The following is a 20,251-nucleotide window of genomic DNA, read 5'->3' as shown; positions in this document are numbered from 1 at the left end:
CAGGGCTGGAGAGAAGTAAAAGACACCATGCCACCTATGGCTGATGGAATTAAAGTTATGACATGGAATGTCAGAGGCATGAATAGCTTCGTGAAGCAACGCCGGATTCACACATACTTGCGACGCCAGAAGGTCGGAATCGCCATGCTGCAAGAAACACACCTAACAAAGGAAAAACTCAAGGCGCTAGCCAAAAAGTGGCAAGGAACCCTCATTGGCTCCTCCTATTCCTCATTTGCAAGAGGGGTCCTGATATGGATCGACCCGTCCGTCCCCTTCAGAGTAATGGGTTCCAAGACGGACGATGAGGGCAGGATGGCCCTTGTAAAGGGCACCGTGGAGGGTAGAGACCTGTGCCTGGTTAGCACTTATGCGCCCAATCACGATGCCACGGCTTTCTTCAACTCCCGATATGCCAGACTGGGCCCTCACGCAAACAGCATTATGATTTGGGGAGGAGATAGGTCAGACACTAAACACTCACGCCCGTCCCCCCCAGCAAAAATATTAGCTAAATTGATAAGCCACTTTTCACTCTGTGACCTGTGGAGGGAATTGGGCCCGGAGCGGCGAGAATACTCCTTCTACTCCCTCCCACACAATGTCCACACTAGACTAGACTATATTCTAGTCAGTCATGGGCAGCATGCCATGTTCCATGACGCACATTATTTACCAAGGGTATTGTCTGACCACTCCCGCCTGTTGGCCACCAGGGAGGTGTACCCGCCTAGACCCCCGGTTCCCACATGGAGACTTAGAGCCGAGGCCTTGCTCGATGCGGGCTTCCACGACCACATACAAGACAGTACGGAGGAATACTGGCAAAATAATTTAGATAGTGTAGAACATATTAGCACCGCATGGGAGGCATATAAGGTGGTTATGAGGGGGGAAATGATAGCCACGGTGGGGGGCGCCCAGAGATCCATCGTAAATTCCCTGGCGGGTGCGGAAAAGAAGCTGGGAGAACTGGAGAGCGAGGCAGACTCGACTCCTGAACATTTGCAGGAAATAACCAAATTACGACAAGCCTGTCTGTCGCACTGGGAGACCCTTGGGAAATTAAGTTATGCTAAGCACACGGAAAGGACTCATGCCCTGGGAGATAAACCTGGGAAACTCTTAGCGTGGCTGTACAGGCGAGAAACCCCCAGGACCCCCATTTGCCACGTACGCAGACCTGATGGTACTACTGCGCACACCCAGGCAGAGATTAACTCTGTTTTTTCTGAGTTCTATCGTGACCTTTACTCTCTGACCCTGCCTCCACCTGACTCCGGGATCGAGGATGCCCTGGACTGCATAAGGCTACCCAAACTAGATACACAGATGGCCGAAGCCCTAGATGATCCGATCACCCCTGAGGAAGTGGTGGCAATAATTAGAACACTACCCTCTGGGAAGGCGCCGGGCACGGACGGCCTACCCGGGGAATTCTATAAGACGTACGAGGGGACCCTTGCCCCACTGCTAGCGCAGGTATATAACGAAGCCTATGAACAGGGCACGCTCCCAGACTCCATGAGAGAGGCAGTTATTATCCCCTTGCTGAAACCCGGGAGGGATGGGACGGACTGTGGGTCATATAGGCCACTTTCTATGTTAAATGTAGATAGTAAAATACTGACGGCACTCCTCGCTAACAGATTACGCAGAGTGATTCCTGTGCTGATTCACCAGGACCAGACTGGTTACGTGCCAGGGCGCTCCATTACCGAAAACCTGCGTAGATTACACCACATTATATATAGCATCGAGCGAGGGCCCCAGAAATACGCTGTAGCGTCACTGGACGCCACCAAGGCCTTCGACTCGGTGAGATGGGAATGGTTATATGCCACTATGGCTAAGATGGGGATTGGACCCGCCTTTCTTAGATGGACCCAATTGATCTATACTAACCCCACCGCCAGGGTGCATACTAACAAGACTTACTCAGACAAATGGCCCCTCTACAGAGGCACACGGCAGGGATGCCCTCTCTCTCCCATGCTATACATTATTGCTGCAGAACCGATTGCTGCATATCTCCGCTAGGAATACGGAGACGGAGGCATTGTGTTGGACGGAGTGACACACCTTATCTCCATGTACGCAGATGACATGCTGCTGTACCTACATGACCCTGAGCACCTCCTGCCCCACATTCTGGAGACTTTAGATTGTTTCCACAAACTCACAGGCATTCAGATTAATAAAGACAAGTCTTGTCTCTACCCCCTCGCTGCGCTATATAGTGGGGAGCACAGATCCCTGCCCCCCCTGGACCTTCAGTGGCAGGTGACATCCTTTAGATACCTGGGCGTTACCATTCACCGTAACCCGAGTACCGAACACATCCTCAACACAGTCAGGGCAAAAGATGCGCTTGCTAAGTCCATGGTTTTTTGGGGTAAGCTCCCTCTCTCTGTCGCTGGGCGGGCAGGTCTCCTCAAAATGGTGGCACTCCCCTGCCTACTGCATTGCTTCACCAACATCCCCTTTTGCATCCCCCCCGCCTTTTTCAGGGAGCTGAACAAACTCTGTAGAGGGTTCCTGTGGCAGGGTGGCAGGCACAGGGTGGCGCTCGACACTCTCCAAAGGCCCTATGAAAAAGGGGGATTGAAAATCCCTAATTTCGAACTGTACTACCTGGCCAGCCAACTGAGACATGTAACGCATTGGATGGCAGACGAAGCCACTACAGACACCCGACTACTTCAACCCGCCCTGCCTCGACTGCTACTCCGAGACCTGCTGTGGGTGGAGCAGGGGGCGTTAAGACAGTATCCTTACCTGATTAAGCTTGGAACTCAGCTCTGGAAGAGAGCCTGCAGAACAGTGGGACCGCCAGACCCGTACTCCCCGCAGATCCCCATTGCGGCAGTCATGGCTAAATCCTCATGGGGACACACAGAAACACGCACCCAGTGGGAACCCTATGGGGTGGCAGTACTTGGGGACCTTGTTCACGACCAGGAACTCATGACATTCACGGACCTCAGTGAATCCACAGGCCTGCCCACAGGCCAGTTCTTGCTCCACAGAGCAGTGACACAGGCCCTGAAGATTAGATGGCCGGAGATTACCGTCCAAATCATAGAAAATGAAATTGTTGAGTCAATACTGGACACTGCTGAAGGCGGCCACGAAATCTCCAGAATATATGAGGCCCTTCTGCAGGGCTCGACCAAGAATGAACTAAAATGCAAAGGGAGGTGGGAAAGAGAAATGGGCCTGGAATTTGAAGACAAAGCATGGGAGAAAATAACCCATTACCATAGAAAGATTTCCAGGAATGCCCGTCTTCAACTCATCCAGCTGTACATCACCAATAGGGCCTACCTTACGCCCGAAGCTATATCTAAGTTCAAAGGCGCTACAACCCAGACATGCCCAAAATGCCACGAGCCAAGGGCAGGAATGACCCACATGTTTTGGGGCTGTCCGACGATCCAGAGGTTCTGGGCCCAGGTGAAGGAGAGGGTGGCGACTGCGGGGATTGAGGTAGAAGTATGTGCGCCGGCAGCCTGCATATTGGGGCAATACAAGCGAAGCAGCAAGAATAAGCCCCTGAATAGACTCACTGACTTGATCTACATCACCGCGAAGAGGCGCATAGCTATGAAATGGAAGAGCGCCAGAGGTCCGACCGAGGCCCTTTGGTTGGGCGACCTCAGGAGATGGATAGCTGCTGAGACTGCAGCGTGGGAAACGGCGATTCACGTGCAGCGCCTCGACTCCAGCGCTGATCTGCTCAGTTGGGTGGCGCTTACGGTGCCACTACTCCACCCAGAGGTGCAGGACTGTGCCTCGGATAAAACGGACAGTCCCGGCCCGGCACGAGATCCTAAAGAAGACTGAGGACTTTTCGGTGGTCTCGGTTCGAAGGGGGAGGGGGGAGCGAAGGGAGGTTTGGGGAAGTTACACAATGTTGTTCTTGAGTTATGCATACCACATTGTCTATCAATGAGTCAACTGTGTCAAAATCAATAAACACATTTAAAAAAAAAAAAAAAAAGTATCGACAATAAATTTCAACTTGTCATTATGGAGGACACCCCTCTCATGCACCTTTGCAAAACACTAGCAAGACATGCGCCCAAGCTCAAACAGTATAGTGCAGAATGGATAAAGGGCACAGCTGATAAAATGTTCATGCCTTGGCCGTAAGGGGATCATTGTCAAAGGCAGTATTACAACACATGACCACATATGTGCACGCTGCATACACAGGGAAGAAATTAGAGAAAAGATAGACAGTTTCAGAACTTTGGAAAATGTACCAAGAGGAGAAGGTGGTCCCACCACCAGAGGAGTGGATGCTTAATCAGCATAAAGGGCAAGGCATTGAACCCTCAGCTCCTCTTACCTTGTCCGAGATTAAGAGCGTAGATATAGAAGAGATAGGAGTTTATCCTTTAAAGGAATTAAAATCAATGGTGGGGTATAGTAACCCAATATATGAAACCCCTGCTTACAGTAGTGATGACAGTCCAGAAGAGAGCAAAAGGAAGGAAGATGCCTGTAAAATCACACAAAATCAGGAATAAAGAGGTGAGAGATCGAATATATCGACAGACATAGACCGAGAAATCAAGAGATGGAAAGGAGAGAAGGATATGGCTGATAAGGTAACACTTGTACAGAACAAATGGATGGGAGGACAGATATTACTCAAGTTAGCATCGAGGAGGTTAGGCAGAGAGAAGACAAAGATGAGCAAGAAATGAAGGACAAGGAACGAGAAAAGAGATTGAGGAAGGATGAGCAAAGAAGAAAAAGCAGGGATCGACGGGAAGAGAAATATAGAGAAGAACAAGAGAAAGACGAAATGTGGGCAGAGGAACAAAGGAAGTATGACATTAGGAAGACAGAGATAGAAGAAAAAGACGGGAGAGAGAGAAAGAAGAGGCACAAAAAGTGAAGGACAAAAGATTACAGAGAAGGAGAGAAGAAGAACAAAGACAGGCAGTGAGAAGGGAAGAACGAAGGCAAGAGGAAGAAAAGGCAAGAAGGGATGTGAGAAAGCAAAGGGAAGTAGATGAAGAGATAAAACAGAATAGAAGGCAGCAAGGTCTGGATGCCAGTCTCATTCTTAAATAATGAATGAGGCAGAGCAAGGAAATACGATGGGATAGAACCAGAGAGATTCTTCCAATGAAGTTAGTAGCGCCAGAAGCATGTAGAGTAGCCATAGAAGAGGAAAGATATGATGCAGAAAATATTGGAGAAAGGATCTATAAAATATATCAGCAAATAAGACAGCACAGCAAGCGTGGAACTTGAGGGAGCAGCAGTAAATCCCTGGTACCTAACCCACGGCATGAGGAGGAAAACATGTTTAGTGATGAACGCCAAGCACTGTATTTGAGCAGAATACATTTAGATAGGGAAGAGGAGGATGATAGTCACATTAGTTGGGGTCTAGCAATGTCAGACAAGGAAAGAGAGTCAGATCATGAGGCAGAGAGAGAGGGTGCGTGCATCCCCCTGGGAAGTCACAAGATGGATACAGAGGTAAGATGGTCAGATCTGAAACATCCTAAGGAAAGAACACAGATCTTGAGCTCCTCCGAAGACGATTGAGTAGTGAGAGAGGAGAATCTCCACATTATGTGAGTAGACTGAGGTTGTTAACAGCACAAAGATGAATAGGAATGATGACCCCTGCATTAGGCAAACAAATAGTGGGGTCTGACTATGGGATGGGGATCTCACAGTTCCCCTTGCTAGAGAAGGGGGAGCAAGACCACCATATATTCCATAGCCTCAGATGAATGAGGATGATGCAAGCTCCCTAGTTTGACTTCAGGGGCTTCGAAATGGATATACCAATTAGAGAAAATGATAGGAGGAAACACACTGCCCATAGGAGACATAAAAGGTCTACTGGCATCTATTCTTGAAGAGAGAGCTGATGATATATGGAGATGAGCAGGATATGCGGTTGGGACAGCACAAAACACAGCACATGATGGAGCACCATTTAATAATTGCAGGACAGACTTTTGGAGGGCTCTCAGAGTACAGTATGCTGATACATCATATATGGGTGCAATTATGACACGTAAAATAGAGGAAGGTGAAGACCCTATTGCTTATATTCAGGATATTCAAGAGAAATGGCAGCTTGAAATGCGTTAACCATGGGCAAAAACAGTGGCACTATTTTATCATATTTTGTGTCAGGGATTGCATTAACAGAACCAGTACAGAGACAAATGAAAAAAACAAGTAGGTATGGAAGTGAAGCCATGGGCTGAGATAAAATTAACTCTTGTGCATCATTGTCAGTTATTACAAGAGAAGAACAAAAATAAAGATGAGAACCGAAAGATTGAGAAAGCTAAATTAGTTCACAAGAAATGGTCAAAGTTTGTTATAGAAGGGGAAGTATTGACAAGCGGAGGAGGAGTAGGAACACAAGAAATAATGGGCACGTAACAGGTGAAAAATGCACACCCAATGGATCAAAGTGGGTATGGGTTTTGGCCACAAGGTAGAGTTGTAGGTTTCAGAGGAAGAGGAGGCGGATTACAGAGCGCCCAAGGCGGATTTTGGAACGCCCAGGGTGGATTTCAAAATGCTCAGAATGGAAGTCAGAATATTCAACGAGGGTTTGCCAGATGGCCAACGCCAGTATTCTGGAATTGTGGGATGACAGTGCATATTGCGCGGGTATGCAGGAGCTGAGGGAATGTGCAACAAAATGGACAACTTTCAAGAGGGAGGACAGCTTATCCACCACCATACAGTACACAAACATGAGAGAGCTTTGTCCAGGATCACAATCCTATTAGGCACAGGCGCCGCAAGCGCAGCATGCACAACAGCAGGGGACAGTACAAATACACCCAGCGCACGGGCAGTCACAACAAGCACCAATGCAAACCCAACAGAATGTGAATACAAGGCAAATACTGACACCTAGGATAGAGGGTGTCACTGTGGTAGGAGGAAACCCTTTTACAGGGACGGGGATTCATTGGTACCCTGAATAGGACACCTAACAGGGTGACTTCATGTGTTAAGTACTATATGTGACACCAGACTCCCAAGAGGAGCCATGGGTCGATGTGACGATAGGAGGCAAATCATTTTCTTTTCTTGTAGACACTGGACACTGGGGCGACTCGCTCTTGTATAAGAGGGGGAAAATATCCAATGTCAGGTATTGCCATGAATGCTCAAGTGTTCTCTGGAGCTATGAATTTAGTTCCTTTTACTGTTAAATGACTTGTGATACGTCTGTGCCCTTGCTATATTCATGACAGACGCCAGTTAAATTCTTGGGGAGAGATGTGATGCAGAAACTTAACATGACAATTTCATTCACTGATCAATCAATAGTGTGCTTCACTCCAGGAATACACTATTTAAACGTGGGAGAGTTTATACTGGCATTTACAGGGCAAGTGGCTCTACGAGGAGTCCCAGTAGATCCAGAAGTCTTCATGTTCGGGGTGAGCATTTTATTGACATGGCTACCTGGATTAGTAGGGAATAATGTGAGAAGAACTGATGAATTTTTATTCAGACAAGTACCTATGGATGTGAAAGAATGGCAAACTATTCCCATAGAATTAAAAGCAGCTATAGTACGAGGAGAAATAGCAATGCTCGAAGGAGTAGATGACAAAGGCAGAGCATGGAGGACAGTGATAGCTCCTGAAGAGGGATACTGATTGACTGACATAGCAGATGAAGATATGTTCAGAGATGAACCTATCGATGACGAAGTAGCGTTTTTTATAAGCATTACATACTGGATAAAGATTGAGAAAAGGGAAGTCCCACAGCGAATTGCGATAAAGCGGCAATGACCAGCATTATTTCCAGGAAGACCTAGAAATGGTGCCAAGTGTCCTTTGGACTACGAGCCCATATGATGTAGGCCTATTGAAGGGCCTATTGAAGCGAAAAGGAGAGGTTAAAATAAAACTCAAGCCAGGAGCGATTTTTCCACGAGCAAAACAGTACCATATCTCCCAAGAAGCTGATGAAGGCATATTTGAGACTATTTCAGCACTAATGAATCAGGGAATACTTGTGCCATCGGAATCATTGTGCAATACTGCAGTGTATCCGATTAAAACATCTAAACGGAGGTTGTGGAGATTTATCCAGGACTTGTGCCCTCTTAAACAGATTGTAATGAGAGAGCTATGAACCTGAGATGGGTACACAATGCATTGGCACTATCGGAATTACTAGAGGGACCCTACGTAATAATAGAACTCGATTCAGAGAAAGCCTTTGATTCAGTAGGGTGGAACTTCCTCTTGGCAGTGATGGCCAGGATGGCCAGGATGGGAGTGGGACCTAGAGGCGTTGCTAGAGGGGGGCTGAGGGGGCCCCAGGTCCTTTGGTTGTAGCCCCGGATAGAAGCTCTGGGGCTACAACCAAAGGGCTAGCTAGCCCTGAGTCCCAACAATCTCGACATTAGCATAGCCCCAGATCTTTTACAGAACTAGCAACACCCCTGGTGGGAATTAACTACCTAGGGTGGGCATGGCTGCTATATACTAGACCATTGGCGCGGGTGAGGGTTAAAGGCCATACATCTTGCACATTCCCGCTACAAAGAGGCACCCGGGAAGGTTGTCCACTATCACCCCTGTTGTTACTCATGGCGATTGAACCACTAGCACAAAGAATTAGGGCGGACTCACTGATCTGAGGATTTATAGGGCCAGAGAATGGGAGGATAGGATTTCCCTGTATGCAGACGACCTCCTGGTATATTTTGGGGACCCAGAAAGATCAGGCCTGAGAATATTAGAGACACTGCAGGAGTGTGGGTGGCAGTGAGAACTAAAAATTAACTGGGGCAAATCGGTGTTCATGCTGGTAATAGGCGGGAGAGCCGCAATACCAACAGGCTGCCCCCTACGTGTGGACAAGGAAGGGTTTAAATACTTGGGGATACAGGTGTATCGAGATGCAGGGACATTTTTGGAAGGCAACCATGACCCATAAATCTGCTGATTAAGGGAAGATGCCAAACATTGACTCCGTTGCCAGGAACACTGTTAGGGAGGTTTAATCTCTTTTTATGCAATATTGATTCTTTCTGTTGTTATGGAAGACAGATCTGGGACTCGATCTCGGTTGAAGTTGATTTGTTCATATTTAATAGCAGCACAGGAGGCGAAACACATACAGAAAAATGCATGTCCCCATGCAATGTTCCCCCAGCCCCTGAATGCATATCTCTTTATCCATTTTTCAGTACATTAGTCCCAGTGGAATGAATGGGAGATTATATTTCCTCACTAAGGAAGATTTCAACCGTCCCAAATTAACACAATGGCTGGCTTTGTGAAGCCAGGCCAGTTTATACATTTAAGGTCTGCAATGAGTCTACATTAGATAGCTTGTACAACTGCATGCAATAAATGCATTTAAGCCTTAACATTCCTCTAACAACAGTCATCAGAATCAACTTCCCAACGTGCTCTATTGCGGGGCTCAAAATGTGCACTCGCCACTAGCAATTAACTTTTGATAATTTTCACTTGGTGAGTAAGAAATGGTGTACTGTGTGTGTATAGAATTGAGGTTGCAAGGGACTTTTTATGGCTGGCTAGTAGCTTGTAACTTGACAGTTGTATACCCCTGCGTTAATGCATTTTTAGCAGTGCAAGCATCTATCGAAATAATTTGACTGATGCAGCAGATTACAAATGTGGGGATACATACAATGTTCATTGCAAGGCTTCCTTTCACCATTCTGCCGAAAGTACACAGTTCAAAATGGATTCTTCCTTTCCAGCATTGGGCCTAATAGTGAGGTCTAGTCCTTCTTAAATCAACATACACTTCATGCTTGCATTAAATGCACGTACAATTACATCTCTTACCAACATTCTTAATGCTGTTTACAATTTTCCCTGATAGTGTTAATGGGTTTAAGCATGTATTTATTTATTTTATTTGTGTATAGCGCACGCAAACCGACAAGCATCAGGGCGCTTAAAACAGTTACACGTATTGCATTGTCAGAATAGCCCGTAGTTCATGATTTGTTAACGGTACACAAGAGTATAATGAAGCATGTAAGTACAATAAAGACAGTGCTCATTCAGGGTTAGAGAGATGTGAGCAGTTGCAGCATCAGGAGATTGGATATGTAGTGGGGAGATGGCAGGTTAGGCAAATAGTCAAGTTTTCAGGGCTTTACAAAAACCCCAGTATGATTCTTAAGCTCTTAATGGCTGTTGGAGGGCGCTCCAGTTTTTTGCCGCAAGGAGGGGAAAGCTCGAGCCTCCGGCTCTAGTTCGTTTAAATTTTGGTTGTACAAGTCTGCGTGTGTAAGGGGTTCTAGTTGGCCTATTAGATTGGTGGATGACAATTTTGTGTGCTAGGTAGGGTGGAGCTTTTCTGAAAATACACCTTTGTGTGACAGTGTCTTGAATAGGATTCTTTGACGGATAGGCAACCAGTGTACTGCTTTTCTGGTCTCTGATATATGGTCGTATCTAGGTTAGTTTAATGCTGCCCAAAGGGCATTATTCAGGATTGTCTGGAGTTTGTGTAGGTTGTGGGAGGAGGTGCCGGTGAAGAGGACGTTGCAGTAATCGAGTCTTGCGCCTACCACTGCTCATGCAATTGTTAAGCAGCTATCTTCAGATAGGTAAGGTCTGGCCACGATGAGGAGTTTAGTGGCATATACTGCAGATGGCATTGACTTGGCAGGAGAGAGAGAGGGTGGCATCTAAATAGACCCCCAGGGTTTTGACAGCTGGTGAAACTGTGATTATGGCTCCGTCGATGTTAAGGGCAGTGTAGTTTGGATCAAGTTTATTTAGGATTGAGTGGGGGCTGACTAGGAGTAGCTCTGTATTTTCGTCATTAAGGCAGAGGCCGTGGGTTGACATGCATGTTTGGATGGTGGTGTATGTGGCGTTTAGCAAGGCAGTGTCCTGTGTGTAGTTACAGATGAGTGGGAGGAGGATTTGTGTGTCATCTGGTAGCTGGTGTAAATGATGCCCTGTGCGTCTAGGAGGTTGAACAGCGGCTTAGTGAATATGTTGTACAATGTGGGAGAGACACAGGAACCTTGGGGGACTCCACAGTTGATAGGAGCAGACGGAGCGCATGCTTGATCTGAAAATACCTTCATGGCTCATCCCTTGAGAAATGAGGTGATCCATGTAGCGGCTTCTTGAGAGAATGCAGAGGTGAGGTGGTGACATAGGATGCTTTGATCTACTAGGTCGAAGGCTGCAGACAGGTCTAAGAGGAGCAACAAGGCAGGCTTGCCCTTGTCTCTGATATCGTCCATCTGATTTTTTAGATCGAGTATAGCAGTTTACGTTCCATGGCCAGGGCGGAACCCGGATTGTCGGGCACCCAAGATTTGATTTGATCCTAGATGACTTTGAATATGGATGTATACAACTCTGTCTAAAATGTTCAGAAGGAAAGGTACTGCGGTGATTGGTCGATAGTTGTTAGGAATGGCAGGGTCAAGGGTGGGTTTTTTTAGTAGTGGAAGGACCCAGGCTTTTTTAAGTAGGGATGGGACTATACCTGATGTAAAGGAGGCATTGATAAATGCTGTGATGAGTGGGGCTAGTACAATGGCGCAATTTTTAACAAGTGGGGCTGGGCAGGCACCTCCTTTACATTTTGATAGCTTAAGGCTTTTCAAGATGTGAAGTGTGTCCATGGTAGTTATTTCCTTGAACTTGGATTGGGGAATGATCGCAGTATCACAGTTGGTACTTGGGATAGTTAAGTTTGGAGGTGGATTTTTTTGCGGCTTTTTTATTTTGTAGCATCTCAATTTGTTGTAGCATGGCGTTTTGTATGCATGTGCATCACGTGATGTCTTTGTTGTCGGAAGAGACTTGTGGGATAGGCAATTCCAGTTTTCTGAGGATGGTGAATAGCTTGCGTGTGTTTGAGTTGGCATTGGCTATTCTGATGTTGTACGTGGAGCCTTTGGCGGTGGTATTGCCTGTTTATAGTCTTTAGCTAGGTTAGTGAATTCTTGTTTGAGAGTGGCAGTGGGTGAGTTTTTCCAGCAGGATTCTGCCGTTCTTTTCCTAGACCTCAGATCGGCTAGCTCTTAGGAGTACCATGAGTTAACATGTGTGGAGGGCTTGGCTTTTTTTGGGGTTAGCGGGGAATGGGTTGACAGCGTCGGTTAGAGTGCGGGTGTAGAGTTCAGCTAAGCCTTGGGGGTCTGAGATGAAAGTGGGTTACAGCTTTAGTGGGTCAAGGCAGGGTAGGATGTTTTCTCTCGTGAGTTTTCTTGAGTTGCGTGCTAAAGATGGTGGTAGTCGCTTGGGGTGAGGTAAATTGATTTTTATAATGGGGATTGTGAAGGTGATTATATGGTGGTCAGACCATTGGCATGGATTGTTGTCTTGGACAGTGCTGTTGCAGTTGAAGTGTGCTAGCCAGTCAAGCGTTCGTCCTTTGATGTGGGTAGGGTTATTAATTTGTTGACAAAAGCCCAGGGCTAGAAGTGAGTTGGGGAGGGATGATGCTGGGAGGTCTGTGGTGTCGTTGAATCCAAGGTTGAAGTCACTTAGGAGTAATACTTGCAAAGGGAGCCTGAGGTTGTGGTTTAATGTCTGGAGGAGGTCTTTCTCGAAGGTGTTGGTGGCTCCTAGAGGTCGATAGATTGTGTGGATAGTAATGGTGCTGGTTGGGGAGATTGTTAACTTTAGTGAGCGGATGAGCAGGTGTTTTTTCACTATGAATGCAGTTCCTCCGCCTCTGTCATTAAGTCTATCACTTCTAAAGATGGTAAACTCAGGTGGAAGGGCCAATAATATGATATGTTATTTATAACACGCTTAATTCACACAGATTTCTAAGCGCGGACCCGGGGTTCGAACCTGTGTTGCTCCGCGTCGTCTTGCTTCCAAGGTAAGCACGTTGCTGCTGAGCTATCCTCCCGAGACAAGGATCACGCAGGGCCTGACGCCGGGTGTAACCAAGTTTCTGTGACAGCTAGTGTGTCTATGTCATTGATCGATAGGAGGTCATGCATACCTAGTGCATGGGGTATGGAAATCCGGGCAGACAGGCTTTCTGTGTTATAATTGTTCCCATACACAAACAAACTTGTCAATGCTGCCTGCCATGTCCGTGCAAGCCAGGCAGCATTTATGAGTCCTTGCGTGAATCCAACCAAGTGGTATTCTTTGGGGAACTAAACATCTCTGTGACATAAAACTTCAATTAGGCAAAGGTGTATGCAGCCCTGTTCCACAATGTAGATGGGGAGAAGTTAACTGTCCATATGCTCTGCTACTCATCCCCTTGTGACAGAAGTACCAAAATCATACACATTGTATAGTACTGGTGAACTATGATTCACGTGGGGATCAAAATGACCCCCAAATTATAGAACCCATGCCTTTAGGTTAGGTAGTAATTGAGAACTGGAATTGAGATGTGCAGAGCCCTGATTAAGAGCCCTAACACTTGATGCCCAACAGGCTTAATATTGCAGAGAGCCAGCATCTGTTCCTAATCCTGAAGGGATCTCAACTTATAATGTATAACTACATTCTTGTATACACAGCATAGGCAAACTATTTAAACTTGGAGATAAGTGTTTGTTGTTTGTTTGTTTTATTATTTGTAATGCGCAGCATACCCTAGGGTAACAGGGCGCAACAGTTACAAGTATATGCAAAGCTTGGTTACACAAAGATATATAGAGTTTACATACAGGTAATCATTAATTACATGAAGAAGTATTCAGTTTACATGCAGGTAATAATTACAGTGACCTATGTACATGGGATACTTAGTTACAAAAATAGTATGCAAGGGAGAGTGTGCAAGCAGTCTCCGGTAAGGCATTGTGTTTAGAGTAGGGTTAAAACGTGCAGAAAATGTAAAGTGCATAGGGGGAAAATAGGTAAGAGATAATTAAAGGATGCTGTCATTGAGTGAAGATGTCAAGTCAAATAGTGGGTGCTTTGGTAGTAGCCGGTCGATTCTAGCTCTGTCCTAAGTAGTGGATCAGTTACAGGTTATTAGCTTTCAGCCATGAAATGGTGTTGGATCTAAACTTGAGGTAGGATTGGTCTGTTCTCAGGTTGAGAGGTAGAGAGTTCCACAATTTGGCCGCTTTCACCGGGAAGCTGTTACCTCCAATTGTGGAACGTTTGAAGCAGGGTATGGAGAGCCGGTCTCTGTTGGCTGCTCTCATTGGTCTCGTGGAAGTTTGTTTATGGAATCTCTCCGCCAGGTAGATAGGTGCGGCATTGTTGAGGGATTTGTGGGTAAGTGACAGCGTTTTTAGGAGGACTTTGTCGTTGGTTGGAAGCCAGTTATTTTGTCGGGAAGTCTCTGAGATGTGGTCTCTTTTAGATATGCCTAAGGCCGCTCTAAGGACATTATTTTGTAAGGTTTGGATTCTTTTAATTGTTGCTTTAGTCGATCCTAGGTAGAGGGCATTACAGTAGTCCAGGCACGACAGGATGAGGATTCTGGCCAAAGTAATGCAGCTACTGTCAGAGAGGAATGGCTTACCAGTGTGTATGAGTTTACACGTGTAGGCGGTAGAGGATGCTATGGAGTTGACCTGCTTGGAAAATGAGAGGTTTGAGTCGAGGTAAAAACAAAGTGTTTTCACCTCGCGCTCCACCTTGATGATGTTGCCATCAATTATAAATGAGGAGTAATTGGATCCTAGTTTTTTTAGATTGGATGGAGTGCCCAGGATGATGAGTTCAGTTTTATCATCATTCAGGCATAGACCATGAGTGGCCATCCATGCCTGGATGATGATGTACACTCTATTCACCAAGGCCAAATCCTTTTCATAATCCCCTGAAAGCGGGCGGAGGATCTGGGTATCGTCTGCATAATTAGTGTAGGTGATACCGAGATGATCCAGATCATCAAAAAAGGGGTTTAGGGAAAATGTTGTAGAGTGTGGGCGAGACGCATGATCCTTGGGGCACGCCACAGGTGATGGGTATGGGGTCTGCAGCTGCTGTCGGCGAAAAGACTCTCATAGTTCTGCCATTCAGGAAGGATCTGATCCAAGTGACAGCGTCATCAGAGAAGTGTGCTGCTGTGTTTAGATGGTTACACAGAATAGTATGGTCGACTAGATCGAAAGCAGCTGAGAGATCTAAGAGGAGGAGTAAAGCTGATTTGCCACTATCTTTAAGCTCATCAATTTGAGTCTTAAGATCGATAAGGGCAGTTTCCGTGCCGTGCTTGGGACAGAAACCTGATTGTCTGGCCCCTAGCAAGTGGTGGAGTTCCAAGTGCTTTTGTATTTGTATGTATGCTACCTTATCCAGGATTTTTAGAAGGAAGGGTACTGTGGTAATTGGTCTATAGTTGGTCAGTATGGATGGGTCAAGGGTAGGTTTCTTTAGGAGGGGGGGTACCCAAGATTGTTTCAGGTTAGTGGGGATGATGCCGGTAGCGAAGGATGCATTGTTGAGTTTGGTTATGAAAGGCGATAGGTCTCTGGCAGCATCCTTGATAAACTGCGCGGGACATAGGTTGCCCTTGCAATTGGAGGGTTTAAGGGACAGAATAATTCTTTCCACTTCACAAATGGAGACTTTGGTGAAGTTGAATCGGGTGGATTCATCCGTGTCGGCACTGCCAGTTATTTTAGATGGAGGCGGGTTGTTTAAGGTGTTTTTTTTTACAAGAGATTTTGTTTTGTAGGGTGGCTATTTTATTGGCTAGGGCATGTTGGATGTCTTCATACCATTTATCTTTCGTGCAGGTATCAGGTGGTGCTATCGGGGTCTCTATTTCTTTAAGGATGGTGAAGAGTTCCTTTATGCTAGATTTGGCGTGGGATATACGAGTGTCAAAGGATAATCGTTTCGCTGGGCAGATTTATTTTTTATAGAGGGACGACAATTTGGTAAATTTAAGCTTATTAACTTCTGTCGGGTATTTCTTTTTTGTTGCCTTAACTTTTTTAAAAGAGGTGTAAACCATTTCTTCAGGTGGTTTTTTTGCTTACTTGATTGCAACCATCCCCATAATTGGAACGTCATCATCTTAAAAATAATAAAATGCCCCAGAGATTGCGTTTCATCAAAATTGCTTTACTCAATATTATTAATATGACCTTTATAGTTCAGATTTGAAACAAATTAAATGTTTTCTTCGTTGAATCATTCTTGGGTGATGAGAATATGATAGGTAACATTACATTGGAAGGCAGATTCCAACAAGGAGCTTCTATCATTGAGACATGAGCACTTTAAACGTGTGTTCTTATGAGATTGTAGCAATAAAGTGCTTTATTATTCCATTTAAGGAATTGGCATTTCGATGTCTGTGCCCCTTTGCATTTGCGTATTAAATGTATCCGCAGGCATATATGGTGAGCGACACTATTTGGAGGCAGCTAGAAGTTGCAAGATTTAAAATGATACAATAGCCTCCAAAACGAGCCGCCATGCAGCAGTGTTTGGGTCGCATTTTGCTACTGCGTTGTGAGCATTAGCTCGTTGTAGTCTGTGCTCACTTGCTTTTGCCTATTGAATGTATCCATACATTTTTTTTTGCAAATGAAATCACATTTGTATTGTGATTTGGAAAATTCTGGGCATTGAAATCAGCCTAAAGATGGAGATTGCATATCCGTTTGCATTGAGCACTCTTTAGCTCTTTGGTGGTGAGGCACTGAACTGTTTATCTGTCGTCTAGTTGACACCGCAGTGTGATGATTAACATTGTATGTTGATATTTGTATAAACGACTATGAATGCATTACCCATGTGCATGTACGGCATCATCCATTCGTGAATGCTGTCACTTTAAGCATTGTAGCACGCTGGGTAATCTATAAGGTACCCCACATTGGCAAAGCCTCGGTTGAGGTGAAACTTGTGTTGGTCAGCCACTATATACACGATATAGGTGCGGTATGTTTGTTTGACCTTTTTGTAAATGAACGTGCTTTACACAGACCAAAAGGGATGTGTGGTTTGACATTGAGTGCTTGATGTGTTAAGAATGCATTAGATAGCAAATGTGGGGTACCGCAAGCCCCCACCCTGCCTCCAACACTTTAAAACAAATATGTCTAGTTAATAAATGAGGCACGAAAAGATCAGGGCGTAGGTTTTTACCCCCGTGGCAATAATACCCAGGTATTTATTTCTCTAACTCGCATAGGGAAACAGGGTACAATATTTGATGTCATCACCCAATAAAAACGATCAGTGCCATCAGAAGACCGGTCTTTGGTGGTTGGAGGTGGACGTTCCCTTACACGAACACCATGAATCGGGCAGCAACAACACTCACAATCCATAGTGAAGAAAAAACACTAGGATGCACGCTAGATAACCCTGGGTGCAGAGGCGCACGTCAACGCGCTTGCAAGTGCGAGCAGCTGTTATTTGGGATTGGGCGGAATGATCCAGCCACCCCATCTCTAGTGGGGCCAATAACGGGCAGTCACGTGGCTTATTCTAGCAGACAATGAATGGACCTACCAGAAGCAGAAGGGTTAACATTATATGCGTCACTAAAGCAAAATGATGGGAACGAACAAAATCTGTGCTTATAAAACCTTCGCCCGGTGCCAATGCTTTCGATGAATATGATCAACTAGTATTGATACAAATAATTCTTAGTTGAGCAACCAACAAATTGAAAATATTATTGCCCTACGAGCAGGCAAATCATTTATGACTCCAAAGTATACAGAAATGTGTTAGGTAAATGTCTGACATCCTTCATAAGCCATTCAATGCTTTCCCGGCACCAGAAAACTGTGAGTAATGTGTTAATGTTTAGAAAACGAACACAATGTTATGCGAGTAAGCTCACACCTTCAACTCTGGCATCTCCTTCAACTCTGGCATTTCCTTGAATTTGCTGATAAACCTCGTGGATTTACTCGGCCGCCCGAACCTTCTAGAAATCAATGCCTTGAAGCCACCATAAACAGATGATAAGCCTCTCTTCTTCTGCTCGGGTTTCCTTAGCATCTAATCTACATCCACCCAAAGTGCAGTTTCCATTGCAATTAAGCCACCGAGGGATGTCCGCAATGACCTGCATTACACAACCTCCTCAGGTCCTGGAACGAAGTGTGTTACCGCATTACACAACCTCCTCAGGTCCTGGAACGAAGTGTGTTACCGCATTACACAACCTTCTCAGGTCCTGGAACGAAGTGTGTTACCGCATTACACAACCTCCTCAGGTCCTGGAACGAAGTGTGTTACCGCATTACACAACCTCCTCAGGTCCTGGAACGAAGTGTGTTACCGCATTACACAACCTTCTCAGGTCCTGGAACGAAGTGTGTTACCGCATTACACAACCTCCTCAGGTCCTGGAACGAAGTGTGTTACCGCATTACACATCCTCCGCAGGTCCTGGTAGGAAGTGTGTTACCGCATTACACAACCTCCTCAGGTCCTGGAACGAAGTGTGTTACCGCATTACACAACCTCCTCAGGTCCTGGAACGAAGTGTGTTACCGCATTACACATCCTCCGCAGGTCCTGGTAGGAAGTGTGTTACCGCATTACACAACCTCCTCAGGTCCTGGAACGAAGTGTGTTACCGCATTACACACCCTCCTCAGGTCCTGGAACGAAGTGTGTTATCGCATTACACAACCTCCGCAGGTCCTGGTAGGAAGTGTGTTACCGCATTACACAACCTCCGCAGGTCCTGGAACGAAGTGTGTTACCGCATTACACAACCTCCTCAGGTCCTGGAACGAAGTGTGTTACCGCATTACACATCCTCCGCAGGTCCTGGTAGGAAGTGTGTTACCGCATTACACAACCTCCTCAGGTCCTGGAACGAAGTGTGTTACCGCATTACACACCCTCCTCAGGTCCTGGAACGAAGTGTGTTACCGCATTACACAACCTCCTCAGGTCCTGGAACGAAGTGTGTTACCGCATTACACAACCTCCGCAGGTCCTGGTAGGAAGTGTGTTACCGCATTACACAACCTCCTCAGGTCCTGGAACGAAGTGTGTTACCGCATTACACAACCTCCTCAGGTCCTGGAACGAAGTGTGTTACCGCATTACACATCCTCCGCAGGTCCTGGAACGAAGTGTGTTACCGCATTACACATCCTCCGCAGGTCCTGGTAGGAAGTGTGTTACCGCATTACACAACCTCCTCAGGTCCTGGAACGAAGTGTGTTACCGCATTACACAACCTCCTCAGGTCCTGGAACGAAGTGTGTTACCGCATTACACATCCTCCGCAGGTCCTGGAATGAAGTGTGTTACCGCATTACACATCCTCCGCAGGTCCTGGAACGAAGTGTGTTACCGCATTACACATCCTCCGCAGGTCCTGGTAGGAAGTGTGTTACCGCATTACACAACCTCCTCAGGTCCTGGAACGAAGTGTGTTACCGCATTACACAACCTCCTCAGGTCCCGGACGAAGTGTGTTACCGCATTACACATCCTCCTCAGGTCCTGGTAGGAAGTGTGTTACCGCATTACACAACCTCCTCGGGTCCTGGAACAAAGTGTGTTACTGCATTACACAACCTCCTTAGGTCCTGGAACGAAGTGTGTTACCGCATTACACAACCTGCTCAGGTCCTGGTAGGAAGTGTGTTACTGCATTGCACAACCTCCTCAGGTCCTGGAAGGAAGTGTGTTACCGCATTGCACAACCTCCTCAGGTCCAGGAAAGAAGTGTGTTACCGCATTGCACACCCTCGTCAGGTCCTGGGAGGAAGTGTGTTACCGCATTGCACACCCTCGTCAGGTCCTGCGAGGAAGTGTGTTACCGCATTGCACACCCTCCTCAGGTCCTATGAGGAAGTGTGTTAGCGCATTACACACCCTCCTCAGGTCCTGGGAGGAAGTGTTTTACCGCATTACACACCCTCCTCAGGTCCTGAAATGAAGCGTGTTACTGCATTACACAACCTCCTCAGGCCCTGGAATGAAGAATGTTACCGGATTACACAACCTCCTCAGGTCCTGGAATGAAGCGTGTTACCGCATTACACAACCTCCTCAGGTCCTGGAATGAAGCGTGTTACCACATTACACACCCTCTTCAGATCCTGGAATGAAGCGTTTTTACCGCATTACTCAACCTTCTCAGGTCCTGGAATGAAGCGTGTTACTGCATTACACAACCTCCTCAAGTCCTGGGAGGAAGCGTGTTGCTGCATTACACACCCTCCTCAGGTCCTGGGAGGAAGTGTGTTACCGCATTACAAACCCTTCTCAGGTCCTCAGAGGAAGTGTGTTACCGCATTAGACACCCTCCTCAGGTTCCGGAAGGAAGTGTGTTACCGCAT

The sequence above is a fragment of the Ambystoma mexicanum genome, chromosome 5q, assembly GCF_040938575.1.
Source record: "Ambystoma mexicanum isolate Mex_15411 chromosome 5q, UKY_AmexF1_1, whole genome shotgun sequence".
NCBI lineage: Eukaryota > Metazoa > Chordata > Amphibia > Caudata > Ambystomatidae > Ambystoma > Ambystoma mexicanum.
The sequence above is the reverse complement of the archived record's forward strand: the minus strand, read 5'-3'. Positions refer to the sequence as shown.